Raw genomic sequence first — 15,058 nt, forward strand, 5'->3', positions numbered from 1 at the left:
GGCCGATTTCTCCACCTGTCCCAACCTGCAATGTCGCTTATGCTCTTTGATCCTGGTGTTAATGGATCGTCCAGCCATTCCGACATAAACTTTTCCGCATGTGCATGGTATACGTTATATTCCCGACATTGCAAATGGGTCTCTTTTCTCCTTCGCCGATCTAAGACACTCTTTGATCTTCCTTGTCGGTTTGAAAATCGTCTTTACGCCATGTTTGCCCAATATACGGCCGATTCTGTCCGTCACTCTGGGAATGTATGGCAGAAAGGCCGTACCGGACATTTCTTTTTCTGGTTCCTTACTTCGCCGAGTGTTTGGCTCTGTTACACTTCTAATATAATTTGTAGAGTACCCATTGCTCCTCAGGAGTTTCCAGGTGTTGCATTTCTTGTTTGAGGTGTTGCTGCTCACATATTCGTCCTGCTCTCGTTACGAGCGTACTAATCATGCCTCTTTTCTGGCTCGGGTGGTGGTTTGACAGTTTGTGCAGGTATCGGTCCGTGTGTGTCGGTTTTCGATACACGCTGTTTCGCAGGTTTTCGCCGTCCCTTGTGACCAGCACATCTAGAAACGGCAGTTTCTTGTCCTTTTCTACTTCCATGGTAAATGTTATGTTGGCATGGAGGCTGTTCAAGTGTCTTAGGAAGTCACCGAGCTGTTCTTCACCATGGCTCCACACAACGAAAGTATCATCGACGTACCTGTACCACACCTTAGGTTTGCAAGTCGCCGAGTCCAGTGCCTGTGCTTCGAATTGTTCCATGAAGAAGTTGGCCACCACTGGACTGAGAGGACTACCCATGGCGACGCCTTCCAGCTGTTCGTAGAAATCGCCATTCCACGTGAAATAGCTCGTGGTGAGACATGCATGGAAGAGCTTTCTGATGTCTTGCGGGAAAATGGAACCGATGTGCTCCAGAGCGTCACTGAGTGGCACTTTCGTAAATAACGAAACAACATCAAAGCTTCTAAACATTCATGGTCGTGTCTGTTTGTTCTATATCGTGTCTCCCTACCACTTTCGCGCAACGACGCTCTGAGCGTGTTTTTTAGGGAATTAACTAGTTTGAACCTGGGACCTGTTGCTGGTAAGGAGACACCAGACCACACATGACATGTAGAATTCAGAAGAGTTCAGTGAGACTAGCGATGATATAACCAAATACTAAATGATCTCAGCGTCAGCTCCACTGCACTCCCTGTAAAAGAATCTTAATACTAACTAAATTTAGTGGAAGGGGTTCAAGGCTTTCCTATTTTTAGTTAGCTGGTAAAATAACGTCGAAAAAGCAGTTAAGTTTACCACTGATAATTTTATTCCTCTCACAAAACATCGTTTGTAAATTGCAATATAGATAAAAGGAAATGTTTCAATACAGGATGGTAAAAACCAACTGCGTTCAACAAAAATGTGAACGAATATTCCCTGAATGGGTTTCCAAGTTCTACAATGGATCGAAGGATGACCTATACCATATCACATCTATAATCTAGGTTAAATTTAAGTTTCACAAAAGAAAAAACTATCAAAATGGTCTACAGTGACCCTCAATTATCTTTAATAACTTATATAACGTGTCGTAAATTACAGTGGCTGATGTGGCTTCTCAAAACTATATAACAGAAACATCATCGCGATTCAGATTTTTACTTCAAGTGGCAAATGTGAACACCATTAGCTTTAATTAACGATCGACACTAGTATTACGCAAAAAAGGGGTGTAACAGATGAGACTTCTGCAGTTCTGAGTGAAGCCTTATGCGCTCAAAAATGCGGCATCGCGTGCGTTCATTGCCTTGTCGGTGTTTAGGCAGCGGCGGCAGCACAGCTCCGCTCACCTCGCCATCTCGGAAGCAACTACTTCCTAACTTCTACTTACTACAATTTACCGAAGATGGTTTCAAAAAATCTATCTGGCTGTGTTTTCATCTGACCAATCAGGGTCTCAATGTTAACTTTAAGCTCCGCCTACAAAAATTCTGTCTATCCAATGAGAAACGTTATACTTTTTGTGGTGGGGCAATGTTTTTTAAAGTTTGTAACGTAACAGAGACGCTAAAAAGTCTCACGCTAAAACCTGCAGCTGGTGTGATCCTTTTAGCGTTATCGTGAGATCTATACTGTTCTTCTGGAGGGCTCTATCTTTTAACATGATCTGCAGGATGGTCCTAATGTAACAGACAAGCGAAAAAGTCTCACGCTAAAACTTGCGGGTGGTTGTGGCCCTTTTTGTGTTATCGTAAGATCTATATTGTTTTTATGGAGGGCTCTAGCTTTTAACAGGGGCTGAGGGGTGGTCCTTGACGTAACAGAGACGCGAAAAAGTCTCACGCTAAAACGTGCGGGTGGTAGTCTTAGAGGAAGGCTGGCGACGTGGGTGTCCAGTCCGTCCCTTATCGTAGGGCCTTCTAGCTTAACACGGTTCTGCTCTCGGCTTCTGTTCTCGTTTCTCCCCTCGGAACTGCGTCGGTCTCACGGTGGGAAGGTACGACATGCATTTAGGCATTCTTGTGTTAGTCTGTGGTATTCCATTTGCTCACTCGTTACTCGTATTACTTTGGTTGATTTAATGTCACGATTTATTCGGAGCTATGTGACATACTACTGGATTTGCTTATCATGTCAGGGTTTTCATGGAAGGTGTTGGATTTGCGTGACACCTTACAAGCTGACCAGGATGTCGTTTGGTGCAAGTTTCAGTTTCTTCAGATTCTCAATGAAATGTCCTGAGTCCTTAATGTATGTGTCGGTCCTCCCCACGTGTGGCTGGAGCAGAGAGGCCAAGTGTTTTGCCAGTTTATATGTCGGTGATCCAGGAGCGCTAACGATCGGTCTCAGTGGAACGTTGTTCTTATGGATCTTGGGTAATCCATACAGCCGAGGTGGTAGGGCTTCTGTGTTGCGCAGGTTTCTCTGCATGTCCGCCGGCAGAGAAGAAAGAGGAAAGTCTTAAGGTAAACGGATCCTGGCTTCCCGTACTGTAGCGAACGATCGTCGCAGGTAGCAAGAGGAGAACCGCGCCGGAAATTACCGCGGAGAAGCCCTCGGACGTTATCGCGCCAGGTACATATAGTCTGCGCCCGCGAGTTGGCTCCAGTTCACCACCGGCAATGGAGGGTGAAGCTTTGACAATGCCAGCCACTCGTGCTGGCGAAACGTCATAAAAATCATTAGATGAACGTCGGCCGAAGAACCTGAGACAGAAGCCAATAGGCAGTTTGTCAACAAGTGGCCACGAAAGCCTTAACAATTTTGATAGCGTATTTGTTTCAGCACCCGCTCGCCGACCTTCTACGTCCTGCAATACCGCAGTGAAGTAGCGGCAAGACCTCTACTGTTGAACATGAGCGAGCCGTGTGAAACAAGCGCACTGTTATCGCACTCTAAGACAAAACAGCGTCGCACCACGAGAGAATTATCTCCATGGGATGGAAATCGGTAAATGTGATATGCATGTACAGACAAACAAATGATTACAAATTCAGAAAAAATGGATGATTTATTCAAGAGAAAGAGCTTCACAATTTGAGCAAGTAAATTACGCGTTGGTCCACCTCTGGCCTTTATGCAAGCAGTTATTTGGCTTGGCATTGGTTGACAATTGTTGGATGTGCTCCTGAGGGATACCATGCCCAATTTTGTCCAGTTGGCACGTTACATCGTCAAAATCCCGAGCTGGTTGGAGGGCCCTGCTCCAAATGTTCTCAGCTGGGGAGAGATCCGGGGACGTTGCTTGCCAAGATGGGGTTTTACAAGCACAAAGCAAAGCAGTAGGAACTCTCGCCGTGTGAGGGCGGGCATTATCTTGCTTAACTGTATGCCCATGATGGCTTGCTATGAAGATCAATAAAACGGGGCGTATAATATCGTCAACATAGCGCTGTGCTGTAAAAGCGTTGCGGATGACAACCAAAGAGATCATACTATGAAATGAAATAGCAACCCTGATCGTTGCGGTCAAGTTGGTATCACCAATGCCCGAGGCGGATACATAAAAACTGCACCCATTGAAATTTGCGCCCAACCAGAAATTGTGAAATCTGCACCAGTATACCTGGAAACTACCTGCTCACTACGTCACATCCTACCTGTACTCAGAAACCTCGCTCACCCCCTCCTTCCACCCGCTGTGAGACGCTGGGAGGCCCTGACCGAGCCGCCTCGAAGCCGCCATGCACATGACCAGCGTTAGCAAAATAGCCTGTATCCGTGATATGAGCAAAAGCGCAACCAATTGTCTACATAACGCCCTGCGATATTCCCCCAGACATAGCGTATGGCACTGGTTCTACTTGTTTTAACTTTTATATTCCAGTTTTCCATCTTTTATGATACACAACTCCATCTACATACCTACTCTGCAATCCACACTTAGGTGCCTGGCAGAGGGGTTCATCGAACCATTTCTCTACCGTTCTAATTTCGAACAGCACGCGAGAAAGACGAACACTTACATTTTTCCGTACGAGCTCTGATTTCTTTTATTGTATTACGATGTAGGTAGTCGTCAAAAAAGTATTTTCGTAATCAGGTGAGAAAGTCTGAGATTCAAAATTCGCGAAAAAATCTAGCTGTAACAAAGAATGCCTTTGTTTTAATGATTGTCACTCAACTCATACCCGTGACACTCTCTCCCGCACTTCGTGATAGTACAAAACGAAGCACTGTTCATGGAACTTTTCGATGTTCTCTGTCAGTCCTATCAGGTAAGGATCTCGTAATGCAGAACACTCTAGCAGAGAACGGACAAGTGCAGTGTAGGCGGTCTCTTTAGCGAATTTGTTGCATCTTCTATGCGAATAAAACACAGTGTTTGGTTCGCCTTCCCCACAATATAATCTACTTGATGGTTCAAATTAAAGTTTTTCGCAAGTTCTATCCCTGGATACTTAGTTGGACTTAAAACCTTTAAATTTATGTGATTTATCGTGTAACTGTGGTTTAACGGATTCCTCATCATGTGGATAACCTTACACTTTTCATTATTTAGGGTCACAATTGCCACTTTAAGCACCGTACAGACACTTCGTATAAATCGTTTTACAATTGATTTTGATATTCTGATGTCTTTACTAGACGGTAAATGACAGCATCATCTGCAAACAATCGTCCGCAGCTCGTGGTCTAGTCGCTAGCGTTGCTGCCTCTGGATCACGGGGTCCTGGGTTCGATTCCCGACCAGGTTGGGGATTTCCTCTGCCCGGGGACTGGGTGTTTGTGTTGTCCTCATCCTTTCATCATCATCATCATCATTCGTGATTGTGGCTAGTTTGGACTGCGTGAAACACTGGAGTATGAAAAAATTGGGACTTTGTACGGGCGCTGATAACCGCGCAGTTGAGCGCCTCACAAACCAAACATTATCAAAACATCATCATCACTGCAAGCAATCTAAGATGGCTGCTCACACTGTCTCCTGAACCATTTATATAGATTCGGAATAGCAGAAGGCCTATAACAGCTCCTTGGGGAACGTCAGACATCACTTCTGTTTTACTCGATGACTCTCCAACAATTACTACGAATCTAGGGGCATAACCGAGACGATAGTCCACAGGCACGCAATTTGATTAGAAGTTGCTTGCGAGGAATGGTACCAACAAGTTTCTGAGAAACTAGAAATATGGAATAAATTTGAGACGCCCTGTTAATAATACTCATTGCATCATGTAAATAAAGATCTAGTTATGTTACACAAGAACAATATTTTCTATATCCGTGTAGCCTTTTTGTCAATAAATCATTTTCTTCGAGGTAGTTCATAATGTTCGAACACAGTATATGGTCCAAAATCCTACTGCAAATCGACATTAGTGATTTGAATCTGCAGTTTAGCATATTATTCATATTTCCTTTTTCGAGTCTTGGTGAGACCAGCTTTCCTGTCTGAAGATACAGATCTTTCGCCGAGCGAGCGATTGTATATGATTGCTAACTATGGAGCTATTACATCAGCATACTGTGAAACAACCTAATTTGTATACAGTATGGGCTGGAAGACGTGCATTTATTATATGATTTGAGTTGTTTCGCTACACAGAGGACATCTACTTCTAAGTTAGTCATGTTGGCAGCAGTTCTTGATTCGAATTCTGGAATATGTACTTTGCCTTCTTCCTGTAAGCCGCAAATCAACGAAGTCAGACAGGCACAGTACTTCTCGCTTTCCAAACAGCATTTGACTGATACCATGTCTACCATTACTATCAAAAGTACGATCGTATGGGGCAAGAAGGAGGAGTTTTTGGTAGCGAGGACGCAGCAAGTAATCTTGCATGGAATGTCATCAACAGATGTAGATCTTGATATGATCTCAAACTGGTGAAGAGATTGACAGTTTGCTTCAGATGTTCAGAATTGTGCACATCACAAAACGAAAACAACGTGTATCCTATGACAGCAGTGTCAACGGGTTGCTATTGTAATCGGTCATCTCATACAAATACCTGGACGTAATAATATCTAAGGGTATCAAATGGAACGATCACATAGGCTCAGTCGTAGCTAAAGAAGGGTCAACTTTGGTTTATTGGTAGGATACTAGGAAAATTCAATCAGTCTACAAAGGAGGTTGCTAAGAAAACACTGGTGTGACCCATTCTAAAATATTGCTGAAGTGTTTGATAGCCGTAGTAAATAGGACTAACAGGGGATATTCAGTATCAGCAGCACTAATGGTCACAGGTTTGTTTGGGCAGTAGGAGAGTGTCACGAAAATGGTGATGAATCTGAAATGGAAGACGCTTGAAGACGGAGGCAAACTATCCGAGAAAACCTATTAAATAAGTTTTAATTAGTAGCTTTAAATGATGGATCTAGGATATACTACAACCCTCCCCCTACGTATCGGTCCCGCAGGTATCGCGAGGACAGGTTTAGACTAATTACAGCGCCCACTGAGGCCTTTAAGCAATCATTGTTTCCTCGCTCAATACGTGAATGGAATGTCCAAGAAACCTAAATAAACTGGTATAATGAAAAGTACGCTCTGCCCTGCACTTCACAGCGGTTTGTACATTATGGATGTATATGTAGAATTATTGCTATAAAGAAATTGTTTTCATTTTTTTAAGTCATCTATAGAGGACGCGCACATGAAGCCGTAGAAGTGGGAGAAGAAGCTGTGGTCCAAATGGCACTGAGCACTATGGGACTTAACAGCTGTGGTCATCAGTCCCCTAGGACTTAGAACTACTTAAACCTAACTAATCTAAGGACATCACACACATCCATGCACGAGACAGGATTCGAACCTGCGACCGTAGCAGTCACGCGGTTCCGGACTGCGCGCCTAGAACTGCGAGACCACCGCGGCCGGCAAAGAACCTGTGTACAACTCATGTCAGCTACACACAACGTACCAGAACTCCACCGACAAAATTTCGGAATTTGTCCAGAGATATTTTCTGAGTATTTTGGTACAAGGACCTGTGGTCTGCGGTGGCTTGTTACGAAGTAATAATATAATTATGACTTAATAGAATTTGTTAGCAGAATTATCTTTGTTTCTGTACAAATACTCCCACAACAGTTTTAAAAAAAACCTGTAATATGCGGTCACCAACACGTAATAACAAGAAAGGATAGGGTTACTGGTGGGCGCCTATGAACAGATGAAAAACTGCTTTTACGTGGCTGCCGTCGCTGTGGGAACACCTGAGGATATCACTATCGTGCTATTTTTCCATTGCATTCACTGAATCCTTAGATCAGATGCATATCGGCCGATTTCTCAGCAGTTGCCTACGCTTATTGTTGTGTATCACTGTTAACGTAAAACGGAAAACAATCCCGAAACTGGACCGAAAAGTATTGAGTGCAAGCTTGAGAACCAAGAGTAAAGTAGGCCTTACTGCTGTCAACAGCGAGTACCGTGAATGAATGGAACAAGTCTGTTTCCACACAAGACACGCAGCACATACCATCGAAATTTTCACTGTTGTGCAGGTATCTTCAATGCAATACCGATACAAGGAGTAAGAAATCAAGCGAAACGTAACTACCCTGTCATGAGCTAGCGGAGACAACTGATCCTTTACACCAAAATAAAAGGGTTGCCCAGAAGGTCATGCACCTCATTTTTTTCTTCAACAATTCTTTATTGAACATAATGAAAATTACACACACGAAAGAATGGTATTTTATCCACACACCCTATTTTTCCACGTAATCTCTATCTCGTTCTATGGCCTGCCACCAGCGAGAAACAAGGGCCCCCTTCTTGTCCTAGTGGCGGATAATTCATCCACACTTCCTTTGCTGATTGACAGATGTAGCGCCAGCTGCCGAGTCGTAATGCGTCTGTCCTCGCGAATGACATTAGCTCTCTACAACATGTCAGGTGGGACAGCCGTGAATGGTCTTCCCGACCGCTGTAAATTGTGGAGCACCGCTGAACCGCTTCCGTGCCCAGCGACTAACTGTACTTCTCTCGACACCAGATGCTCCATAGACTTTGCACAAGCGTTTGTGAATATTCCCCACAGTTTCTTTTTGTGCAGTGAGAAATTCAGTGACGGCTTGTTGCTTCTAATGTTCATCACCTACAGACGCCATTTTGAAACTGTCCTGTAGCTATGGTATCTTCTAAGTGACGGAAACTTGATGAGCTCACTTAACGTTTCGCATTCGTAGCATTGTTTTGGGCTGAGAAAAAAAATGCGGTGCATTACTTTCTGGGCAACCCTCGTGCTCAGAAAATTTTCCTGGACAACCTCCGAAATTTTGTCGGTGTTTTAGTTTACCCTGAATACACACAAAATAGCCTTTTCGTAACGATGACAACGCATCTTACGCCCATTACATGTACCATACGCTGATCCAAGTGTATAGAGGATGTTTTACCTTACATTATGTTTTGTGCAGTAAAAGAGATACTATTCTTAAAATTCGTGTTTGTAATTCGGTTTTAATGTATTCCTCTATGTTTTAAGAACATATGGACGTAAGAGTAAAAGATTATTATTGGGTCTAACAGAAGATAAATAAAATATAATCAATTACAATTGTAAAAATTTAAGCATTACAGTTCTTGTTCGAGCACTTCCAGCCCCCTCCACCAGAACACTTCGTAAGGGCGCGCCACGTCGTGTCCTACAGGTCTCATCAATAAATAAAATTCTACTCTAATCAATGAGGTTCCAGGCCGATGGTGCAAACAGGCTCATTGGTGTAGTAAAAAGGTTAATGGCAGACGGTGCAGGGGCCCCTTGAGTTCAGGCCCCTGTTAATGGTCCTTGTGATAATTGAAGCACCTGTTGCATGTCTTACCGATGATAGTGATGAATCCAGCTCTCCAAGTGCCCCTCTGACGATTGCTAGGTCCTCACGTTCTATCGTCTCTCTAGGTCGACCGTTCTGTATTTCTGCTAACACAGTCGAAGAGTGGCATCGCTGCTATTCAAATGTCGAGCCATTCGTCGATTACTCCAATTGCTTCTTTGAGCCCAACTGCACGGCCTCTCTCAAATGCTGACATCCGCGTATATTGTTCACGTGCGTGTTTGTGAGACATAATTACTATTCAACTGAGTATACGGAATGAAATTTGGAAAGATTTTATTCTCTGGTATCGACATGTTCCCTGTTTACTATCCTCGTTAGCTGCGCTGTGAAATTGCGCTGTAGCGTCACATATTAACCCATCGGCCGCCAAAGTTCCTATTTTGCGTTTTACCTGTATGAATATCAATTTGTGATCAGTTTGCATAACTCCATTGTGGTGCTTGTTTTGCATGTCCATATTACTGACTGACGCTTTGCGGGACTTCAGCCGTTCACTTACGTAATAAAATGAAACAAGTGCAGGCGTCGTTTTGATGTTATTTTATTATATTGTAATCAGTTACGGTGACTCAATACATCATCTTCAGGCCATAACTGACGCTTAGCGGTTGAAATCCAATCGTATGCACGATCCCATCAGAAGCCAACGTCTATGAACTGGCTTCCCCAGAATACTGTAACAACGATGTTGTGTCTGCAGCCATCAACTACAAACTCGTGTCTTTTTCTTTCATTCTAATGCCTAACTTGGAGATAAAATCGACAGCCGCCAAGGGCGCTAGGTTTTAGGGGACAGGGTCCAAATTTAGGACAAGAATCCATAAAATTTAAACAAATTGGGTTTTATATCCGTGTTCGTTTTCAGCTATTTTGACTCTTAACCAGGATAATACAAAAGCATTACTCTTACGGCCACACAACCAACAGTCAGATGAAGTCACACCAGAGGTGCTCATCGGTCAAAAATACTTAATTTGCATCTGGCACGCTAACACTGGCTCTTCGCTAAACTTTTTATTTCCACTGTACTGATGAATGTAAGGCAATACAAACATAAATGCAACTAATTGATATTTGCCGTACTAAATCTGCAAACCAATTTCATAAATGGCCTTCCCAATTTGTGTACAGCCCTTACATTTTTTTAAACACTGCTTCCATCAATTATAAGTGGGCAAAGTAGTCTTTCGAGGCTATAATTGATTAAAAATTGATTCGGAAACTCAATGAGCCGCGAGGCTCTAATGGGACTGTCAACACATTCAATAACGCGTGGCGTAATTTATCACCTAAATTGTGAAGATGCTATTAAACACTTTGCTAGAATAAAGGCCCACTGAAGTCGATGAATTTTATTTAATTATAACTTTCTGCAGTTATCCACACGAATATTTTCATTACCAGATCGAAAAATACCGTGTAAGTAATAAAGGTGTTAATTTTTTACTCATTCTTTAGTGTTTAATTAACATCTTAATATCTTTTCAGCGCATACCGTTAGACATTAATTTCTGTAAGCTTCATTACACAGTAATTACATAACTATTACTATTCCTCTTTCTAGTGCCAGTAGACGAGTGCTTAACTTTAGCGTGTCGGCTTCTCGCAACTTTATTAACGGACATAGTGCTCCAAAAATACTATTGAGAAAATTTAGAGAAGCGGCATTTAAAGTGACTGCATTTCGTCTCCAACGCTCTCGTCGATGATAGGACGTTAAACCGTTACACCTGTCTGAGTTTTGTACTTAAAAACTACAATTACTATCTAAAACATTAAAATCACTGAAGGCCAATAATGGTATTATATATTGTTATTTTTTGCTGTTTATCATCTTAATCAAATTCTGGTGATAAAGTCAGAATGAGGGCTTAAGCCTTTGCTGTGGTCCAGTCCACATCTTCTTCCACCCTATCTGATCAAGTCCTTACTTCGTACACCCCTGCTCCTACCTTCATGCTTCTTTCGCTGGGACCTCTCATTAAGACACACTAAAGATACTGCCAGTATTTTGTCATTGGCAGTTCTCAGTCTCAAGCCGTACGTCTGCGACGATACACTCTATTCACATTCTTTATACATATACTGAAATGAAATGATCGTATGGCATTGTTGGCCGGGAGACCCCATTCGGGGTTGTTCGGCCGCCGTATTGCAAGTCCTTTTTAGTTGACGCCACTTCGGCGACTTGCGAGTCAATGATGATGAAATGATGATGAAAGACACACAGCACCCAGTCATCTCGAGGCAGAGAAAAATCCCTGACCCCGCCGGTAATCGAACCCCGGACCCGGTGCGCCGGAAGCGAGAACGCTACCGCAAGACCACGAGCTGTAGACTGTTCATATACTATCTCTATAGAACAAGCGAATGCTGCCCAGAATGCATTAATGTACTGAGGTATTGAAGGCAATGTACAAATTCTCTGCAACGTCATGGTGTCTCAACACTGATCATTTTAACGGGACATGCATCTTACCTGAACTGGACAGGGAGTTGTATTTCCCATGCCATCATCACATATGTGAACTTATTTTAAGAAGTGTATTTGACTGCGAAATACATGGTGTAACTAGCAGAGCTGAAATACCAGTTTTTCAACATTTGACAGAAAACTGGAAAAGTATCGATGTAAGTAATTTTCATACTGGCAGAAAGATTTTATATTTGTTTCTTAATGCGTCAGAAATTAAGGAGATGTTAGACTCAAGAAACTGAATTAGGGAAACCAGTAGAGAAAGATGATTACCCGAAACTCATAGAGCTCTGTGAAGTCCACTGAAGAAGACTGGGAGAAGACTTTAACCCCCCCCCCCCCCCCCTGGAGCAATGTACCAAGCAAGATGGATGGCAAGAGCAGTTTATTGCTTTAAATGTTTCAGCTAAGATCACAAGTTGCACCAACCACCGAAAATAAAAACAGATCGAGAAATGTCCCTCTTTCCGTTATAAGAGTGTCAAACCGTGAATTCAGTGCAGAGGAGCTGTAAAAGCCCCTCATTTGCATCTCTCCTTAAAAGATCTGAAATCATATGGAAAGATGGAATCGACGATTTCAAAAGCAGCTATTAAGAACACAGCCATAATTTATGGTATTTATCTGAACAGTTGTGCCTATAATCGCTCTTTGATGATGAAGTAGATGTATAAATGAAAATTAAAATATTACGTATCAAGCGACAGCTAAAGTATTCCGTGTCTATACTTTTTTCGGAAAGCGTCAAAAATAGAAAGTGTCCCCCAACAGTGCACGTCCCAATGTTGTTAATAGGGAGGAGGTTTAGTTAGTTGATTATTTCCAGGTTGCGACCTCTCGATTTCTGTGGAACGTGTCAGTCATAGTATACGGTGAGGGACAGACACAGCACACTGCTAAGTATTGTCTTCCCCGGCTGAAGGCATCAGACGCCCGCCTCCCTAGGTGCATACCACTCTCGCACAGTTCCAGGCAGGTCGCAGCTTCCTTTGTCATCTGTCTGAGGTTATAGGTTTTCCCCGGGTGAATAGAAAGCGTCTCCCTTTATCCAGCTATGTTTCCTATACCTGCGATTTGAGGTTTTAAGCTGACCAAACAATGCTGATCTAAAGGGACTCCATTTCTCCTTATACACTGTCCGACAGAAAGTATACAGACCTATTCCTGCGATTAATGGTGTCCTGTAAACTACACCCACTGAAACCAGCATCCTCTGGAATTTGTGCTCAGAAAAGGTCGAGGAAAGGTCCACTAATCCCTTCGTCCCCAGTTTCACTACTTGCCCGGCAGGTAAAAGAGCCGAGGCCTTTAAATGGTGCACTGATGAAGAGGAATGGAGAAGCTCTAACAAGAACTGTAATCGAGACACTGATGCCTAAATTTTTGCAATCGCAAATGATAATAATTTCTTTCTTTTTATTTTCTCGAGGACGCAATTTATTTCTTTATTTGTTTTTTACTTATGATCAGTTATTCAGAAAATAGAATGGAGAACATTAAAACCTAGTAATAAATACGGATTTCCTCTCTCTCACTCTCAGCGCTACATATGCGCGTCCTCTATAGGTGTCTTAAAAACATGAAAACAATTTTCTTTATAATAATAATTCTACATTTACATTCATACCGTGCGAACTACTGTGAAGTGCGTGGCAGAGGGTGCTTCCCATTGTACCAGTTATTATTGCCTCTGCCCGTCCCATTCACGTATGGAGTGCAGGAAGAATGATTGGTTAACCGCTTCAGTGGGCGCTGTAATTATTCTATATTTGTCCTCGTGATCCCTACGGGATCGAAACGAAGGGATGTAGTGTATTTCTAGATTCATCATTTATAAAGGTGGTTCTTGAAACTTACTAAGTAGACTTTCTCCGTAAAGTTTGCCTCGATCTTCAAGCGTCTGCCATTTCTGTGTCTTCAGGGTCTCTGTGACACTCTCCCATGGGTCAAACTAACCGTTGACCATTAGCGCTGCCCTTCTCTGCAGGTGTTGAATGTCCCCTATTAGTCCTATTTGGTACGTCTCCCACACACTTCAGGAATACTTTATAATGGGCCACACCAGTGTTTTGTAAGCAACCTCCTTTGCAGACTGTAGACTGATTGCATTTCCCTAGCATTCTAACAATGAACCGAAGTCTGCCATCTACTAAACCTACAAACGGTTACTCTCAGGTATTTGTATGAGTTGACCAATTCCAGTTGTGACTCGCTGATATTTTAGTCGTGGGTTACTAAGTCGTTTTAGTTTTGTGAAGTGTATAATTTTACGTTTCTGAACATTTGTAGCAAGTTGTCAATCTTTTCACCACCTTGAAATCTTATCAAAATTTCACTGAATATATGTACAACTTTTTAAAAAAAATAGTACCTTGTTATATATAACTACGAAAACTGATGTTACTAAAATACTGCCTGCAAGGTCATTAATACACAACACTAAACAACAAGGGTCGTATCACACTTCCCTGGGGAAAACTCAAAGTTACTTCTAATTCTGTTGATGATTCTCCATCCGAGTTAACATGCTGCATCCTTCCTACCAATAATTCCTTAATCCTAAGTCGGGAAAGTCCCAAACAGCACAATCCTTAATCTAGTCACAAATTACACCTGATCCCCCTTTCGATAAAGTACATAGTTGTGATACTTAGTCAAATTGTTTTCGGAAATCAAGAACTACTGCATCTGCCTGACTGCTTTCATCCATGGCTTTCATGATGTCAAGGGTAAAAACTGTGAGCTGGGTTTCATATGACCGATGTTTACGGAATCCACGTTGTTTCGCATGGAGAAGGTCTTTCTATTCGAGATACCTCAATGCGTTTGAGATGAGAATATGTTCTAAGATTCTACAACAAATGTACCTCAAGGATATTGGACGTTAGTTTTGTTGTTCGCTTCTGATACCCATGTTGTAGAAGGATGTGACATGTACTTTCTGTCAATGACTAGGCACAGCTTTTTGTTCAAGGGATCTACGATAGGTTATGATAAAAAGAGAGGGTAACTCAGCCACAGGTTTGGTGTAAAATCTGTTAGGGATTTCATAGGGTCCTGAAGCTTTGTTCAGTTTTAGCGATTTTAGCTGTTTCACAAAACCGCTGACACTAATATCTATAGCACTTATCTTTGCAGTTGTTCGAGAATTAAACTGGAGCAAAACTCCTGGATAGTTCTGCATATCATAGTCGTTATTGCAAAGTGAAGAAACGTGAGCGCTATAAAATTTTATCTTAAGTAAGATATATTATAACAGGACAGAGTGTTCATCACAAAATAACGTAGATAAAAAA

The sequence above is a fragment of the Schistocerca gregaria genome, chromosome X, assembly GCF_023897955.1.
Source record: "Schistocerca gregaria isolate iqSchGreg1 chromosome X, iqSchGreg1.2, whole genome shotgun sequence".
NCBI lineage: Eukaryota > Metazoa > Arthropoda > Insecta > Orthoptera > Acrididae > Schistocerca > Schistocerca gregaria.